Source organism: Spermophilus citellus (assembly GCF_964194105.1).
Source record: "Spermophilus citellus genome assembly, chromosome: 17".
Taxonomy (NCBI): Eukaryota; Metazoa; Chordata; class Mammalia; order Rodentia; family Sciuridae; genus Spermophilus; species Spermophilus citellus.
The window spans coordinates 43,970,143-43,985,433 of record NC_138199.1 but is presented as its reverse complement, the minus strand read 5'-3'; the positions used below and the strand labels follow the sequence as shown (position 1 = coordinate 43,985,433).

General features: G+C 37.1%; 1 protein-coding gene across 1 annotated transcript in view; it reads left to right on the top strand.

The window, feature by feature from the left end:
• ANKFN1 (ankyrin repeat and fibronectin type III domain containing 1) overlaps positions 1-15,291 on the top strand; it is a 249,095-nt gene that overhangs the window by 86,059 nt on the left and 147,745 nt on the right. Inside the window, exon 2 of the mRNA XM_081272562.1 lies at positions 3,996-4,130. The gene's annotated coding sequence lies outside the window, so the exon portion shown is untranslated. The remainder of the gene's footprint in view (positions 1-3,995; positions 4,131-15,291) is intronic.

The window sequence follows — 15,291 nt, the reverse complement described above, 5'->3', positions numbered from 1 at the left end:
CCACAAAGACCAGACCAGAGGGCTCTTACTCAAAAGCACTGACATGCTCCTGCTCAAAATCCTGTCACCTACAGTATAGAATCCTTTAACACAGCATGCAAGCCCTCCTCAATCTGATCTACCTACTTTGAGACAAGCTCCATTCGATCATCCCAGCTCATTCATTCCATTCCAGTGCATTGGACTACTTGTTTTCTCCAAATAGTCAAGACCTTGTTGCCTCAACTTGGCTTCTCTTCAATCTCCAGAAGTCTTCATTCCTCTACATCCAGTTCAAATGCAACCTTTCCTGTGAATCTTCCCTAAGCATTCCAGAAGGAAGTAGTAATTCTTTTAAGTTCCCTCAGCACTTTGCTCAGACATTTTTAATGGTACTTATTTAATTCTACCTTAAAATCAGTTGGAACTCTTTTGTCTTTGAGAAGATGCTTCATTCCTCTTGGAATCCCCACCATATTCCCTCATCCAATGCTTTGCACATAAAAAAAGTTTGACTTTCTTAGCATTCATTGAGCACTTACTATCTGTGAGGCACTAGGCCAAGAAGTATAAGGAATGTAGGAGGAAGATACAAAATAAAATGCAATCCCTTTCTTCAAAGGATGTTTTAATATAATCACCAAGACACCATCACAAATAACATAAGCAAGTGAAATAGCTGTGGGGGTGGAACTGGGTGGAGGGGAAGTTCAGAATATGGATGGATAAAACATTCTCTGTGTTCCCAATGAGAACACTGATGTTATGACATGGAAGGAGGGGCAAGGAGGGAGAGGGAGGAAAGAAAGGGCAAAGCTGCTTCTGGATCCCATGTCTGTTTTTGTAGTCATTACTAAAGAAGTCTTCCTAAAAGAGACTCTGATCACTTAACTCCCTGTTCAAATGTTTGCTGTTCAATGAATCAAACATCACATAATTATAGGCTTATGCTTGGAGTTAAGGCGAATACCAGTTTGTAGAGATGAGACACACTTCAGGAAACAGCTGGAGAACACAAAACAAGAACATGCTGTAAAAGTGCTAGGGAGTGGGGGAAAAAGTAAGGACATGATCAGTAAAGGCTGAGATTCATTGAGAAGGACTAGAGGAGGCAAGCTTCCAGTGGATGGCCACTTGGTAAGAAAAAGTACACATACCAAGAGAACTTTAAGTTTCCTGTAAGGTTAAGACCCTCCTTATTATTTGAGGTGGTTTATTCATTCATTCAATAAATACATACTAGGCACTTCCACAAAATACTAAATATTGACTGAATGTTTTCTATGTGCCAGGAACTCTGCTACACAATGGAAGTAGCAGTGAATAAGAGACTTTGCACTTAAACTCTTAAAATATAATGGAGATGGCTGATACTATACAAGTGCAATAAAATGTGATGGATATGCTGACAGAGAGTATCAGGTGTCACAATCTCCGGCCACAAAGCAAGGAACTGAATACACCAAGGGCTAGGAGAATATCCCTTAGGAGGTGGTATTTAAGCCAAGACACCAAAGCTGCCCAAGAGTAAAGTCAGACAAAGCTCACTCAGCACCCAAGTAGAAGAACATCATCTGTGATGATCTGGCATTAAGAATGAATCTGGCATGTCTAAGAAACTGCAGAATATTCAAAAAGTCTACCACAAGGAAAGTAAGTAGGAAGGAGATGAGGGATTTGGCTAGAAAGGTAAGCAGGATCAGACTACAGAGAGTTTGACTAAGTTACACCAAGGATTTTATGCTTTCTCAGTAGGTTTTAATGTCACATTGACACACTATCACATCTACTAAATGCATAATAAACATCTGTTGAAGAATGGATTAGTGAATGAATGGATGAAGGAATGAATCTCCTTTGCAATGAGCTTGGGCTTTTTGACTGAGACTTTAGTGCAGATTGTGTAGCCCTTGTCCAAAATGCTTGGACCAGAAGTGTCCCGGATTTTTTGTAGTCTGGAATGCTTGCATATGCATAATGAGATATCTTGAGAATGGAACCTAACTCTAAACCCAAAATTCTTTTGTTTCGTATATACCTTATACACACAGCCTGAAGGTAATTTTATACAATGATTTTAATAATTTTGTGCATGAAACTTTTGATGCAGAATCTTCCACCAGTGGTATCATGTAAGCACTCAGTTTTGGATTTTGGAGCATTTTGGTTGGATATCAGATTTTAGATTAACTATGCTCAACCCATATTTGCTCCAGGGAGTGGTGCTGTCACAAGGGGCATTGTCCCCTTAGATTTGCATATCAGATTGAACTCATGACCCCTCTAGGTAGACCCTAACCTTCTTAAGAGTCACTCAGAGTCACCTGGCTCACCCTAGCAGACAGAACATATGTAAATCTGCATTAAAGTCAAAGATTTTTTTAGAAAGTAGAGTGAATGTTTTTACTTAGAAACCATTTAGGCATAAGGTATGAAAGGGTAGACTGGCTCTTTCTTAATCCTTGATGGAACAAAATTTGCCTTCTGAACTTCAAGGGCAAGAATATTCCCAAATTAGATTATTCATAGCAATTCCAACAGGACAGATAAGTCCAAGGAAAGAAAGAATAAATGTTCCAGAAGGAGATTTTCACCTTTCTAATATGAACAGAAAAAGTAAGACAGTTCTAAAAAGCTAAATTGGCTCTTCCTTTGGACCCCCAGGTTTTCTAAGTCACTGAGCTGCAACTCCGAACCCAGCTCCAGAGCAGCCACCTGCTGGAGCAAATGAACTGCTGGGGGGAGTTGGGGGCCAGGTGCTATGTCTAGAAAGGAGGAAATTTTCAGGAATACAAGATGCCATTCCCAGGATTCTAAGAAATTACCAGGCCAAATATTACCACTCCACCCTCTTTCTTATAACCAAGAAACTTTCTCTTGATTTTCCATAGAGTCACATTTGAAATTTAGGAGTTGATTTGGCTACAGGTATAAATAATAGACCAGATTCAGTACCTAGTGAAAGAATCCAAAATTATCCCTGAAGTCATCATAACAGCTAAGCATTCATTTGGCAGAGACAGTATCTGAATAGAGCTTCAGAATGATTCTTAATGCTGTTGCTAGGGCTGTGGTGTGTGTGTGTGTGTGTGTGTGTGTGTGTGTATTCATGCATGGAGGCACATGTGTGTGTGCACAGTAGTCATATGCATTTTAATCAGCAAAGCCTCCCTGACATAATCAACAGCCAGAGATGGTCATTTGGCATCTTACTTCAGGGAGAAAAAAACAAAAAACAAAATGCCTACATGTGGCTTTCTAGGAAATATATTTTGTGTTTCATTAGTCATGTAAAGCATAACACTGTGAAAGAGGGCAGGTGCACCTATTTGTGGCTGGCACAGAAGCAGCACTGAAATCTTCTGCCTGAGTCTGAGCCTCTTGGTGCTAAGTGCCAGGTCTACCGACTACTTTCTCAGACCTGCTTAGACAGAAACCTAAGACTAGGTTGAACAACCCCGACTGGATTTAGAGCTTCCTTAAGGGATCCCCTTACTCTTACTGGGAACATGCATGGGTGCCCTGTGTTGAGGAGATGTGCTACCACCTGTGTGCTTCTGGTCCCAGGCAGCTGTGGAACTAAGGGGCTGGCCCCAGAAGAGCTATAGCCACAGATCTCTTCACAGGCTCTTGGATGCCAGGTGGTAATTCTTTCCCTGCCATTGATAAAGTACAAAGCTAACTGTCTGACTCCCTGTACCCTGGAGCAACAGCCAGTTCAGAGTCAGCATTGTTTGCCATGAAGCTTGCTGTTCTTGCATGCTGTTCCGAGTGGTCCTCCCAGATAGGATAGGCTAAACACACTGAAGTCATGGCATCTTTTAACTACACGCACACAAGCCTTTCCCAGGCTGCAATCCCAAGAATACACCTAGATTCTGAGCCAAGCTGTTTCCCTCTCCCCTTCTCACCCTGTGCATCATTTTCTCTTTTATTTTGCATTAATAGTAGCTTAGTGATCATGGACTTCAGCTCTTGCCCGTAGTGATCCTGTTCGCGTTTTATTCTTTACACAGAATAGGAAGGAGGTTCGCTTGCTTTACGCAGAGGCTGAGCCACAGGAGAAAGCAAAGCCAATGTGATTTATTGAATGAAAGCACTGGACAATTACCAACAACTTGTTCCTCTGCTGCCTCGAACAACCTAAACTGGTAAGTGAAATTTATTGTTGTCTTTTTTCATGTGAACGTGAGGCTTTCTTAGTCACTGATTATTTTTTAAATGTGTTTGTATTGCTGTGGTTTAAATGCTTTAAAAAAAATCTGCATCTTCCAAAGTTAGCTGCAGGCAGTCCATGAAGGATGCAACCAACCATAGACACAGTGGTCTGCAATAGCACATACACTTCCATGTGAACCGTGAAGGGTGGGGGTAGGGAAGCCCCTTTTCTAATAATTGGTTATTTTCTTTGATTTTCTCTGCAGTAAGCTTAATCATATTAAATGCTTGCATAACTGATTAGCATAAGCTATGAAAATTAAATTACTGTTTTATTATATAAAGTCATTTTCTAATCAGGTTCCTGAATACCTACACCTATCGTATCAGGTAAAGATGGGTAATTTCATGCTGATAATCCTAAATTTAAACCCAGGCATACTGGTATCTTATAGCCAGTTTGCAGGCTGGGCATATAGAGTTTAATGCCAGCATTCTGTCCATCCTGGGTGAGCATGCCCATAAATAACATCATGATCTTGATGCTGAGGATGCACACAATGGACATGCAACTCTTGCTTGACCCACTGCCACTTCCACATCTACATTCCTTAAGTTTTGCCTTTATTCCATTAATATGGTTGCTAGGGTGCACTAGGCTCAAAGCAGGATATTTTAAGTGTCTTTCTACTCTTAAGTGCTTGTTCTTGGCCTGGAAAAGCCATAGGGAATACCATTGATAATCAAGGGTGAGTCTGCTTCTATGCTGGGTTCCAAAAATCCTCATACTTACTTGACTTCTTCATTTCCTAAATATGATGTAAGCCAACTTCTTAGAGGGGTAAAGTGAATGGAGAAAGATAAAGCTTTTCTTACCCTCCCTCAACCAGTTTCCTCAGTCTTTGCCTTGCCTGGATACCACAAAACTTTATGGCAGCATCAATCCATCTCTGGTGAGCTGAGAGTCCATATAAACATCATATAGAGTTCAATGTCTTTGTGCACTGTATCTGCCATACGTCACAGGCCATTCCAAAGAAGTTGTGGCCTTGGGTGCTGACAAAGATGGATGATGTTAGAACAGAGAGCAGCATGATTCTCTAAATAAAAACCAAAGCCAGGAAATCCCAGAGATGGGTGAAGTTTTGCCTAGTAGAAAGGATCCCTAGACACTCAATCAAAGAGCAAGATCATTCTCTCATGTGATTTGGCTATTTCACTATTGATGGTGTTTCAACAGGAAGGAGATAAAATTACCTCCTGGTTAGGGGATGGGAGAGATGTCAAGATAGTGGGGCACTTTTTCCAAGTCCCAGACTTATTTTGTGTTTTTGAGAAATTCCCTTAGCCTTTCCTGGATCTCTATCCCTCTGTTCCCTCCATCCCTGATAATTTCAAAGAAGACATGCTAAACTCAATTAACGTATCCAGAAGCTACCACTATAAGCTCTTTTGTTAAAGTGTGCATTGGGCAATGAAGGTCATTGTCAATGCACTTTAATCCAGAGACTATTCATCAGAATGCAAGTGGAGCATGAAGGGTGGGGGTGGGGAAGCCTCTTTTCCAGTAATTGGGCATTTTCTTTGATTTTCTTTGCAGCAAGCTTAGTCACATTAAATGCTTGCATAACTGATTAGTATAAGCTATGAAAAATAAATTATTGTCTTATTACATAAAATCATTTCGTGATCGCTTTCCTGAATACCTACCCTTGTTGGATCAGCTAAAGATGGGCCCCTTCATGCTGATAATCCTGAATACAGAGCCTCAGAGGAGAGTGTATGTAGGGATGAAGGGCTGTATGCCCCATCTAAAGGATATAGAGCACTCAGAAGGAAGTGTGATCAGGAGAGAACAAATCTAAAAATAGAATTCAAATAAATAGGTAAATAATTGAATAAATAATCAATAGATAATAAAATAAATAGGTGAATATGCAAATAATCAGGATTATTTTTCAAAGTAGTTCAGTAATAGCTTTTTTCCCATATTTAAGATTCCAGGATTCTAACGGTCTCCAATGTTTTGAAAAAAAAAATATGTAAGTATTTTTCAGGGAGTAGTTCATGTGTAGGTAGAATCCATGTATAGAACTGATGGCAACTTCTAGTTCTTCAAATTACCCCCACACTCTTGCACATGGAATTGGAAGCTATAAATGTACTATGAGTTGAGATGATCTAGAAGCCTCATTTGCCAAAGACACTGTCTCACCTTTAGGATTAGGTTACCCGAAATACTTTAATTAGGGATCCTGTCAGGTATTACTCTTTTACAAAATACAAACATTCTTACAAGGAATAACAAATTAAGCCACTGATATCATAAATGAATGTATTAATGTTTTTTACCTCAAGGGCACCCCAAAGGATGTTGAATTATTATGATATTAATTATTAGACTTTCTATTTACTTCATACTTGCCTCTAACAACTTCCTTTACAATTATTATTTCACCCTCAATCAGAAAAGTAGGAAATCCTTAGGACAAGCTATTTCCTTCTTTCTATGGAATACTTGAATTAAACAATGCCAGATAAATTGTTCTAATAGGTCTTTAAGAGTCACTTGTGGAAAGCCAAACCCACTATCCTTTCCCCTTTGAAATTCACATTTCCTGCTATATTCCTTTTTTTTTCCCCATTATTGGTGGACCCATCATGCACCCAGCCAACCAACAAGGCTCATAGAATTTATCTTCAGGTTTCTTGATCACTTTAGCCCCTCCAGCCAATCACTAACCAAATCTGGTCTATTTTGTTCATCTTTTAAATTTGTCTAGCCCTCTCTGTCCCTGTTCATGGGACATTTTCAAGAGATCTGAACTTGATTATTCTCTGCTACCATTATCACACTTCTTTCCTTTTGATCATCTTCTGGCTGCTACCAGAGTAATTCTCTAAAAATGCGAATTTCAACTTTTAAAATATGTGTGTATATTTAATCAACACATACTAATTGTACCTATTTATAGGGTACAGTATGACATTTCAATAGATGTATACAATGTGCAATGATCAGATCAGGATAATTGGCATATCCATCACATAAGGGTCTCTGGTGCTCTCCTGTTGTGCCCAAGTTAAAATATGTGTTCCTTATTGTATGTGAGAGGCCCTGGATCTCTCCAGGTTTCTTCCCCAAAGTTCCCACATTGTCTATGAAGTGTTCCACCGTGTGTCAAAGGTCAGAGGACTTTCATCCAGAGGACTTCCATTCCCCCATGCTCTGGCCCTGACTACCAGCCACACCATGACCTTTCTCATCATTGTAGCCTTATGCCTGGAATGCCCTTATCTATCCTTGCTCATCAATTTCTCTTTTCTCGTTTCAAATCCTTTTCAGGCATCACCTTCTCTGACCCATTTCCCCACAACTTCTTCTCCCATGATCTTCTCCTCTCACCCAAAAAGTCAACCACTCACCCCTCTGTTTTATTTCTAGGTCTTGGATTTCTTGAGAAAAGTGTTTGGAGGTTAAGAACTCAGATACAGACCCAGAGTGCCTGCATTTGAATCCCATATCTACCTTTTACTAATGCCTCAATTTCTTACATATGTAAAATGGAGATAATAACAATCCTTCCTCCAAAATGACTATTATAGAATTCAAGAAATTAATAGATGTCAATGCAATGCACTGTACTGAATTCTTGTGCCCCCCACCCAAATCCATGTGTTGAAATCCTAACATTCAAGTTGATGGTATTAGGAGGTGAGGCCTCTGGGTGGTGGTAAAGTCATAAAAGCACAGCCCTCGTGGCTTGGATTTGTGCCTCCCCAAAGCACCCAGGAGCTAGCTAGCCCCTCTCATCATGTGAGGACATAGCAAGAAGGCTCTGCCTGTGAATCAGAAAGCATTCCTTGGCCTGACACTGAATCTGCAGACACCGTTGTCTTGAACTTCCCAGCCTCCAGGACAGTGAGAAATTAATTCCTGTTGTTTATAAATTATCCAGTTTATGTTGGTTTGTTAAAGCCACCTGAATGGACTAAGATGGGCATTATTCTGAACATTACCTGGCTCACAGAGGGAGCTATAGAAGTGTAAACTCTCATTATTATCCTATTTCACACACCACACTATTTGATAACTACATATTTGTTTCACTGTCTTCCTTTCTAACATATGAGCTCCTTGGGGACAGATAGGGTAAACAACTCATCTTAATTTGCCCAGGACATTCCTGGTTTAACGCTGGGAGTGCTGCATCCTGGGAACTTTCTCAATTCTAGGCAAACCAATATAGCGGGTTACTCTACATGAAACTCTATTCACTTATAAATTTCCAGAGTCTATCCCAGGATACATAGATTGCAGAATAGATCTTCCATAAGTGTTTGTTGAACTATAGAATCAATGTTAATTATCTTTTCACCTCTTCCCCATAAACATATGCTATAAAGATTCAAAAATCAATTTTCTTCTTGTCATGAAGTCACAACTAACCTTTCAAAACTTAGTACAGAAATATATATGTGTATGTGCAATGTCATACATATTATGTGTATAATATATTGTATATAATTATATATGTGTAATATTTTGCATATGTGATATTTTATAATATTTTATTTATATGTGTGTAATGTATATTTCATATACATGCATGTGATATTTTATATATATACATATACACATATATACATATATGTATTTATATGTGTGTATATATATATAGACACACACACATACTCTAGTCAGGCTGCTTCCACTCTGTTATGTCATCATTGTAATAGAATTGGCCACCCTTTATCAATCAAAGACACACCTGTCATGTTAACAGCAGGTGGAGAATGAAAGGGGTCAAACTTTTTTCTGGATAGTGATAGGTAGGTTGAAGGCTGAAGGTTCCCTAATTCACATCACAGAGAGAAGAACAATATTGTCCCAGACAGTAATGTTCCCCTTCACTGAATAACTGCCACCCAGCTGTCAAGAATGGTTAGAACTCCTATTTCTAATATGCCACATCTTAACAACTGTTTCTCATCCATATTGGCTCAGATCTCTTTTCACATTACAAATACAATGAAAAATTCCCACAACCAAGATTCACTGAAGCATGGACTCTGGAAGTGCCAGGACCATAATGGGTATAAGAAGTCTTGTCTCCAGAATCAAGATCTAGAGAGAAGCACCTGACTGGCAGCTAGATCAAGCCACCTTAAGAATAATAATAGCAGAGTTGTTAAGAGCATGGGGCTTGGGGTCAGAGTTTAAATCTTACATCTTATTTACTGGATATAAGGTCTTAGACAAGTTGTATAAATTCTCTGTGCCTGAGGATATAATAATAGCACTTACTTCCTTGTAGCATTATTAGTACATTTCATTTAACAAAGCTTGATTATGACTGATGTATTGGGTTTTGGGAGATACAATCTTGGAAAACCAGGGTTGAAGGAAAAAGGGGATAAGGAAAAAAAATGAAGGTGCTTTGTAACTGAATTTCCCAGAGCACCACAAGAACACATATTCTTGTTTACTTGTGTGTCAGTGAAGCCCCCAGGAAAATTCCCAGGGATGACATGGAGAGGAAATTATTTGCTGACTACTACTAGTCTCCTGTCCCTTCTTGGTCCTTTTCTCATCTCCCAGTCTCTCAAGGTAGCCATCAGTGGAGGTGGACCCTCCTTGGGTCTTGTTGTGTCAGGGGTGCTGCAGTATGGTTCACCCTCCATGGGGACAGCAGTGGTGTTAAGGCAGGGTGGTGGAGGTCAAGCAAGCAGCAAAGCCCTGGAAACAGCAGGTGGTGGCCAGGGAAGTGCTGGGAGGCACCATTCTCCACAGGCACCTCTTGTCATTTTGATCTTGATTTTCCAGGCTACTGTTACTCTATTTTTTACAGTTCATCTCTTCATATATTCACAAATCCTTCACAAGTCCCACAGTGTGGACAGTTAAGGCTATAATATTTCAAAGAGCAAAAGTTTTTGATAAGCCAAATTTATCAATTATTTTATGCTTTGCACTTTTTGTAACATCTCTAAGAAATCTTTTATTCAAGTTTACAAAGATTTTCTCCTATGCCTTCTTCCAGGCATTGTATAGTTTTATCTTTTACATTAGGATCTGTGATCTATTTCAAATTAAAGTTTGTATATAATGTGAAGTAAGGATTGATGGTCTTTTTTTGAAATAATTATTTTTTTCCCTATTGAATCACTAGCACATTTTAAAATGTCAATTATCATATACGTGCAGGTTATTCTGGGATCTCCAGTCTACTTCATTCATCTGTTTCTATCCTTATGACATTTTCTTTATCTATATAGTTATTCTTAAACTGATTCCATACGTCTTGGTTACCATAGCTTTACAGAAAATCTTGAAATCAAGTTGTATAAATCTTCCAAATTTGTTCTTTTGTTTCAAAATTATTTTTGCTATTTTAGATCCTTTCCACTTCTTTAAAAATTTTGAAATCAGACAATAAATTTCTACCAAAAAAGAACTGTTAGTATTTTGATTAGGATTGCAGTGAATATGTAGGTCATTTTGGAAGACTCACATCTAAACAATAGTAATTATTCCAATCCATAAATAAGGCATATCTCTATTTATTTAGTTCTACTTTAATTTCATTCATAATGTCATATAGTTGTCAGTATATAGGTTTTTCATATATTTTATTATGTTCATGCTGAGTAGATTTTTGAAGATTAATTAATTTATTCTACATAAACTTTTACATCATCTGAAAATGAAGTCTATTTTACTTCTTTCCTCTGTGTGTGTGTGTATGTGTGTGTCTATACATATTATATCTATTTGTCTTGCCCTCATTCACTATGAGGGTGTCCAGTATAATAGAAAAAGTGGCAGAGGGCATTTTTGCCTTGCTTCTTTTCCCAGAAGGAAGCACTTGATATTTAATCATTATATTTGATGTTGGCTATTGAATTTGTAGATTCTTATATTCCTGAAAGACAGTTTTTCAAGCATGAATGGAAGTTGTATATCATTAACATCCAATCTGCTTCTGTGGAGGTGACCAAATGGTGTAGGGTTTATTATTATTATTATTACTTTTCTCTTAATGCAGTAAATTACAGAGATATTTATGGTGATCAAATGTTATAGTAACCTTGCATTCCCAGAATAAACCTTGCTGGATTTTAATTGCTAATATTCTTGTTCAGGCCTCCATTCTCACGACAAACATTGAGCCATTCTTTTCTTTTCTTGTGAAACTTGTTTTTTTTTTTAAAAAAAACAGGTCAATGATGGCTGGGCCTGGTGGTGCATACCTGTAATCCCAGTGGCTGGGGAGGATTGTGAGTTCAAAGCCAGCCTCAGCAACAAGGCCCTAAGTAACTCAGTGAGTCCCTGTCTCTAAATAAAATACAAAATAGGGCTGGGGATGTGCCTCAGTGGTCAAATGCTCTGAGTTCAATCCCTGGTACCTAAATAAATAAATAAATAAATACCAGGGCAATTATATTAAACTTTAAAAATGAAGACAGACTTTTAAAATGGTTTTGTGTCGAATTTGGCATTTTTTTTTTTTCTTAAATGGTTTGCAGACTTTGAAACTTAATATGACTTTTGTTAAGGATTTTAGAATAAGAGAAACCATGAGGATGCAGGAAAAGCACAAGCAGTACTAGAAGTTGATTTTCCCAGGGAAGTGTCCTCCTAGCTAATTATCTCCTAAAATCTGGTCCCGTAGCCACATTGTACCTTCAGCCAACCATATGTACCCCTCATTGCAGCTCAGCCTTTCTGATGAAAGAAAAAAAATGCATACTTTTTAGGGTGAATTCCATGGGTTTTAACTTTTCTTGTGAAAATAATAGCTAACAAATAGCTAACAAACGTATAAGCAGTTGTATAGCTACACAATAGAATACTACTTAGCAATAAAAAATGAAGAACTATTGACACACACTATCTCAAAATAATCCAAATTAAAGAAGCTGGATAAAAAAGGAGTACATACTGATGATTCCCTTTATATGAAATTCTAGAACATGAAATTTAATCTATTATATCAGAAATTAAATGTGTAATTTCCTGGAAACAGAGGCATTAGCAAAAGGAATTTATTTAGGGGAAAGGGAGAAAGATTACAAAAAGATAAGGAATCTTTTTAGTACAATAGAAATGTTCATTATCTTGACTGTGGCAATGGTTTCACAAGTGTACATTCATGTCAAAGGTTATCAAATTGTACCTTTTAAACACAGGTAATTTATAACATGCCAGTGACAACTCAACAGAGCCATTATGAGATAATAGCTGGTATTTATTAAACACCTATTTTTAGATACTCTGCTAAACTATTTACATATATCCTCACATTGAAAACTCTGATATTCCTTTTAGATTATTGCATGACTATTATTATTTAGAAGAGAAATAATGTTAATGATGAGGAAATTGAAGCCCAGACAAACTAAATAACTTACTCAAGGTCATATAGTTAATAAGCAGAAAAGCCAAAATATAAAGCTTGGGTCAGTCTTATATCAAAGTCCTAATTTTTTAATATTGTGCTTAAACTACCATGATTATCTTGGGGTTGAAGAAGGGAATACAGTGTAATGGAGACCCCCACTTGTGGTGTGTTCTGTGAAACTGGCTAACAAGGAACACTCTGAAAAGAGTGCTATCCCAAATAAAAAATAGTTTCCCTCTCCAGTCTCCTTCCTGGACTCTGTATCTATATTACCTATCAGGTATTTCATTCAACATCTAAGTCTTTTTCTTTCCAGTTCAATTTAATGACGCAAAGAGTACCCTTGCTATGGTTTTCAAGACATCCTCATGGTTGCTAGATCCTAGTAAGAATTATATACCACATATACCACATTTACAAAGGGGTAAAGAGATTAAGGAAAATACAGTAAGGAACAGCGAAGCCCAAAAGGACAAAAGGAGGGAGAAATCTCTGTAATGCAGAGAAAGCAGTTGAATAGAAAGGGATTTCCCACAGAAGAACCACTACTACCTCATGCTCCAGTTTCCAACTGGAATCTCAAGTTGGCTAGGTAATTAATATTAAGTCCATGAACAAGGAATGTCTTTTATTTATTTAGATTGTTTTTAATCTGTTTTAATAATGTTTTGTAGTTTTGGGGGAAATTAGCTTTTTACTTACCTGGTTAAATGTATTCCTAAGTATTTTAATATTTTTGATACTACTGTAAGTGAAATTATTTTCTTGATTTCATTGTTTAACCCAGAAAGAGGGAAAAATAAACAACTTAAAAGATTGATTCATACTTTTTATATTTATACTGTTTTATGTTTACCTATGTAGTTTCTTTACTAATGTTCTTTCTTCATGTGGATTTGAGTTACTTTTTAATGTGTTCTTTTCTTTCAGCCCAAAGGACTCTCCTTTAGGGAAAGCCTAATAACAAATTCTCTGTTTTTGTTTATCATCTTTGTAATATCTTAATTCCCCCTGCATTATGAAGGTATAGTTTTGTTGGGTAGAGGAAATTTTATTTTAAAGTATTTTTCTTTTACCACTTTCAATCATTCATTACACTTTTGGCCTTCATGGTTTCTGGTGAAAGATTAGCTGACAATTTTTTTGAGGATCCTTTGTATTCAACAAGTAATTTCTCTTATGCTATTTATAAGAATCTTTGGCTTTGTCTTTTGACAGTTTGATAATGATATATTGAGGGGTGAATTTCTTTGAATTTATGCTACTTACTACTTCTAAGCTTGTGGATGTGTAGATTAATTTGTAACATACAAATCTATTACTATTTTCAAATATCCGTCTTTACCCCTCTTTCTTCTGGGAATGCTATTATGCATTCATAGGTAAACTTGACAATGTCCCACAAATCTCTGAGGCTATTAATTTTCCTCCATTCTTTCTCCTTCTCCTCAGACTGGTAAATTTGAATGGATTTACCTTCAAGCTTGCTGATTTTTTTCTTGTGACTGCTCAAATATGGTGTTGAATTCCTCTAGTGAATTTTTCATTTCAGTTATTGCACTTTTCAATTCCAGAATTTCTATTTCGTTCTTTTTAAAATTTCTCTTCATTAATAATCTCAGTTCAGTGAGACATCATCCTAATGGTTTCTTTCATTTCTTTACACATGATTTACTTTAGTTCTCTGAACATATTTAAAATCATTAATTTATAGTCTTTGTGCATTAAGTCTAACATGTGGACTTCTTTGGGGTAATTTCTATTGACAAATTTATTTTCGGGGCATGAGTCATAATTTTTGTTTCTTTAAATGTCTCATAATTTTTGTAAACTAAGCATTTTAATAATATAATGTGGAAACTCTGAAAATCAAATTAGATTCATTTTCCTTCTCGGTCTTTGTTTTTGCTGTTGTTGTTTACTGATTTTTTCAGAATTAAATTTTTGAAGTCTATTTTTTGTCATATGTGGCCACTGAAGTCTCTGTTTCTTAGAGGTCAGATAACAACTTGACAGAGATTTCCTTAAATACCTATAATAAGCAAGTCCCCCTCTTGCAGAAAGACTCTGTGTGTTAGAGCATACCCAGTGATTGATAACTCTGCCTTAGTCTTCATTTCCTGTTTAAATGGAGTCTCAACATCAGATAAAAATGGAAATTTAGAATATTCTCAGAGAGGTTTGTTTATTTATTTATTTATTTTTTGACCATGTTCTGTCCCCAGCCCTAGATTCCTAGATTCACAGGAATATGGCAGTTTTTCAAAGCCCTCTATGAATATCTCATTGCCCTACTTTTGTACAATTTTTAAAAAGTATTAAAAATTTTTTGATGCTTATTTTTGACAAGTACCCTAAGTAAAAGACTATTTGCCCTGGTGTGCTCCAAATCAGTTCAAATAAAAACAAGCCTAATATATGAGGTCTTCCTGGGAACCATCAGGTGTCTCAAATAATGACAGTTCTCCACAAATAGAAATTTTGAAGGAGTTCCAACCCTGTCCTATCCCCTACCATGGCTGACATGCTGCAGTTTTTAACCATGAATGAGCACTCTTGTTTGCAATGGTTACATAGAGCTAGAGAAGATAGGAATCAGGCTAAATAACATGCTGCAAAACATGCCGTTCTTTTTCTGGAATAAGCATTCCTGGATTATTACAAGCCTTTATTTAACAAAAACTCCAGGATTCTGAAAAGTTAATTCTGATAACATTACTAGTATTCTCATTGCTTTTATGGAGGAAAA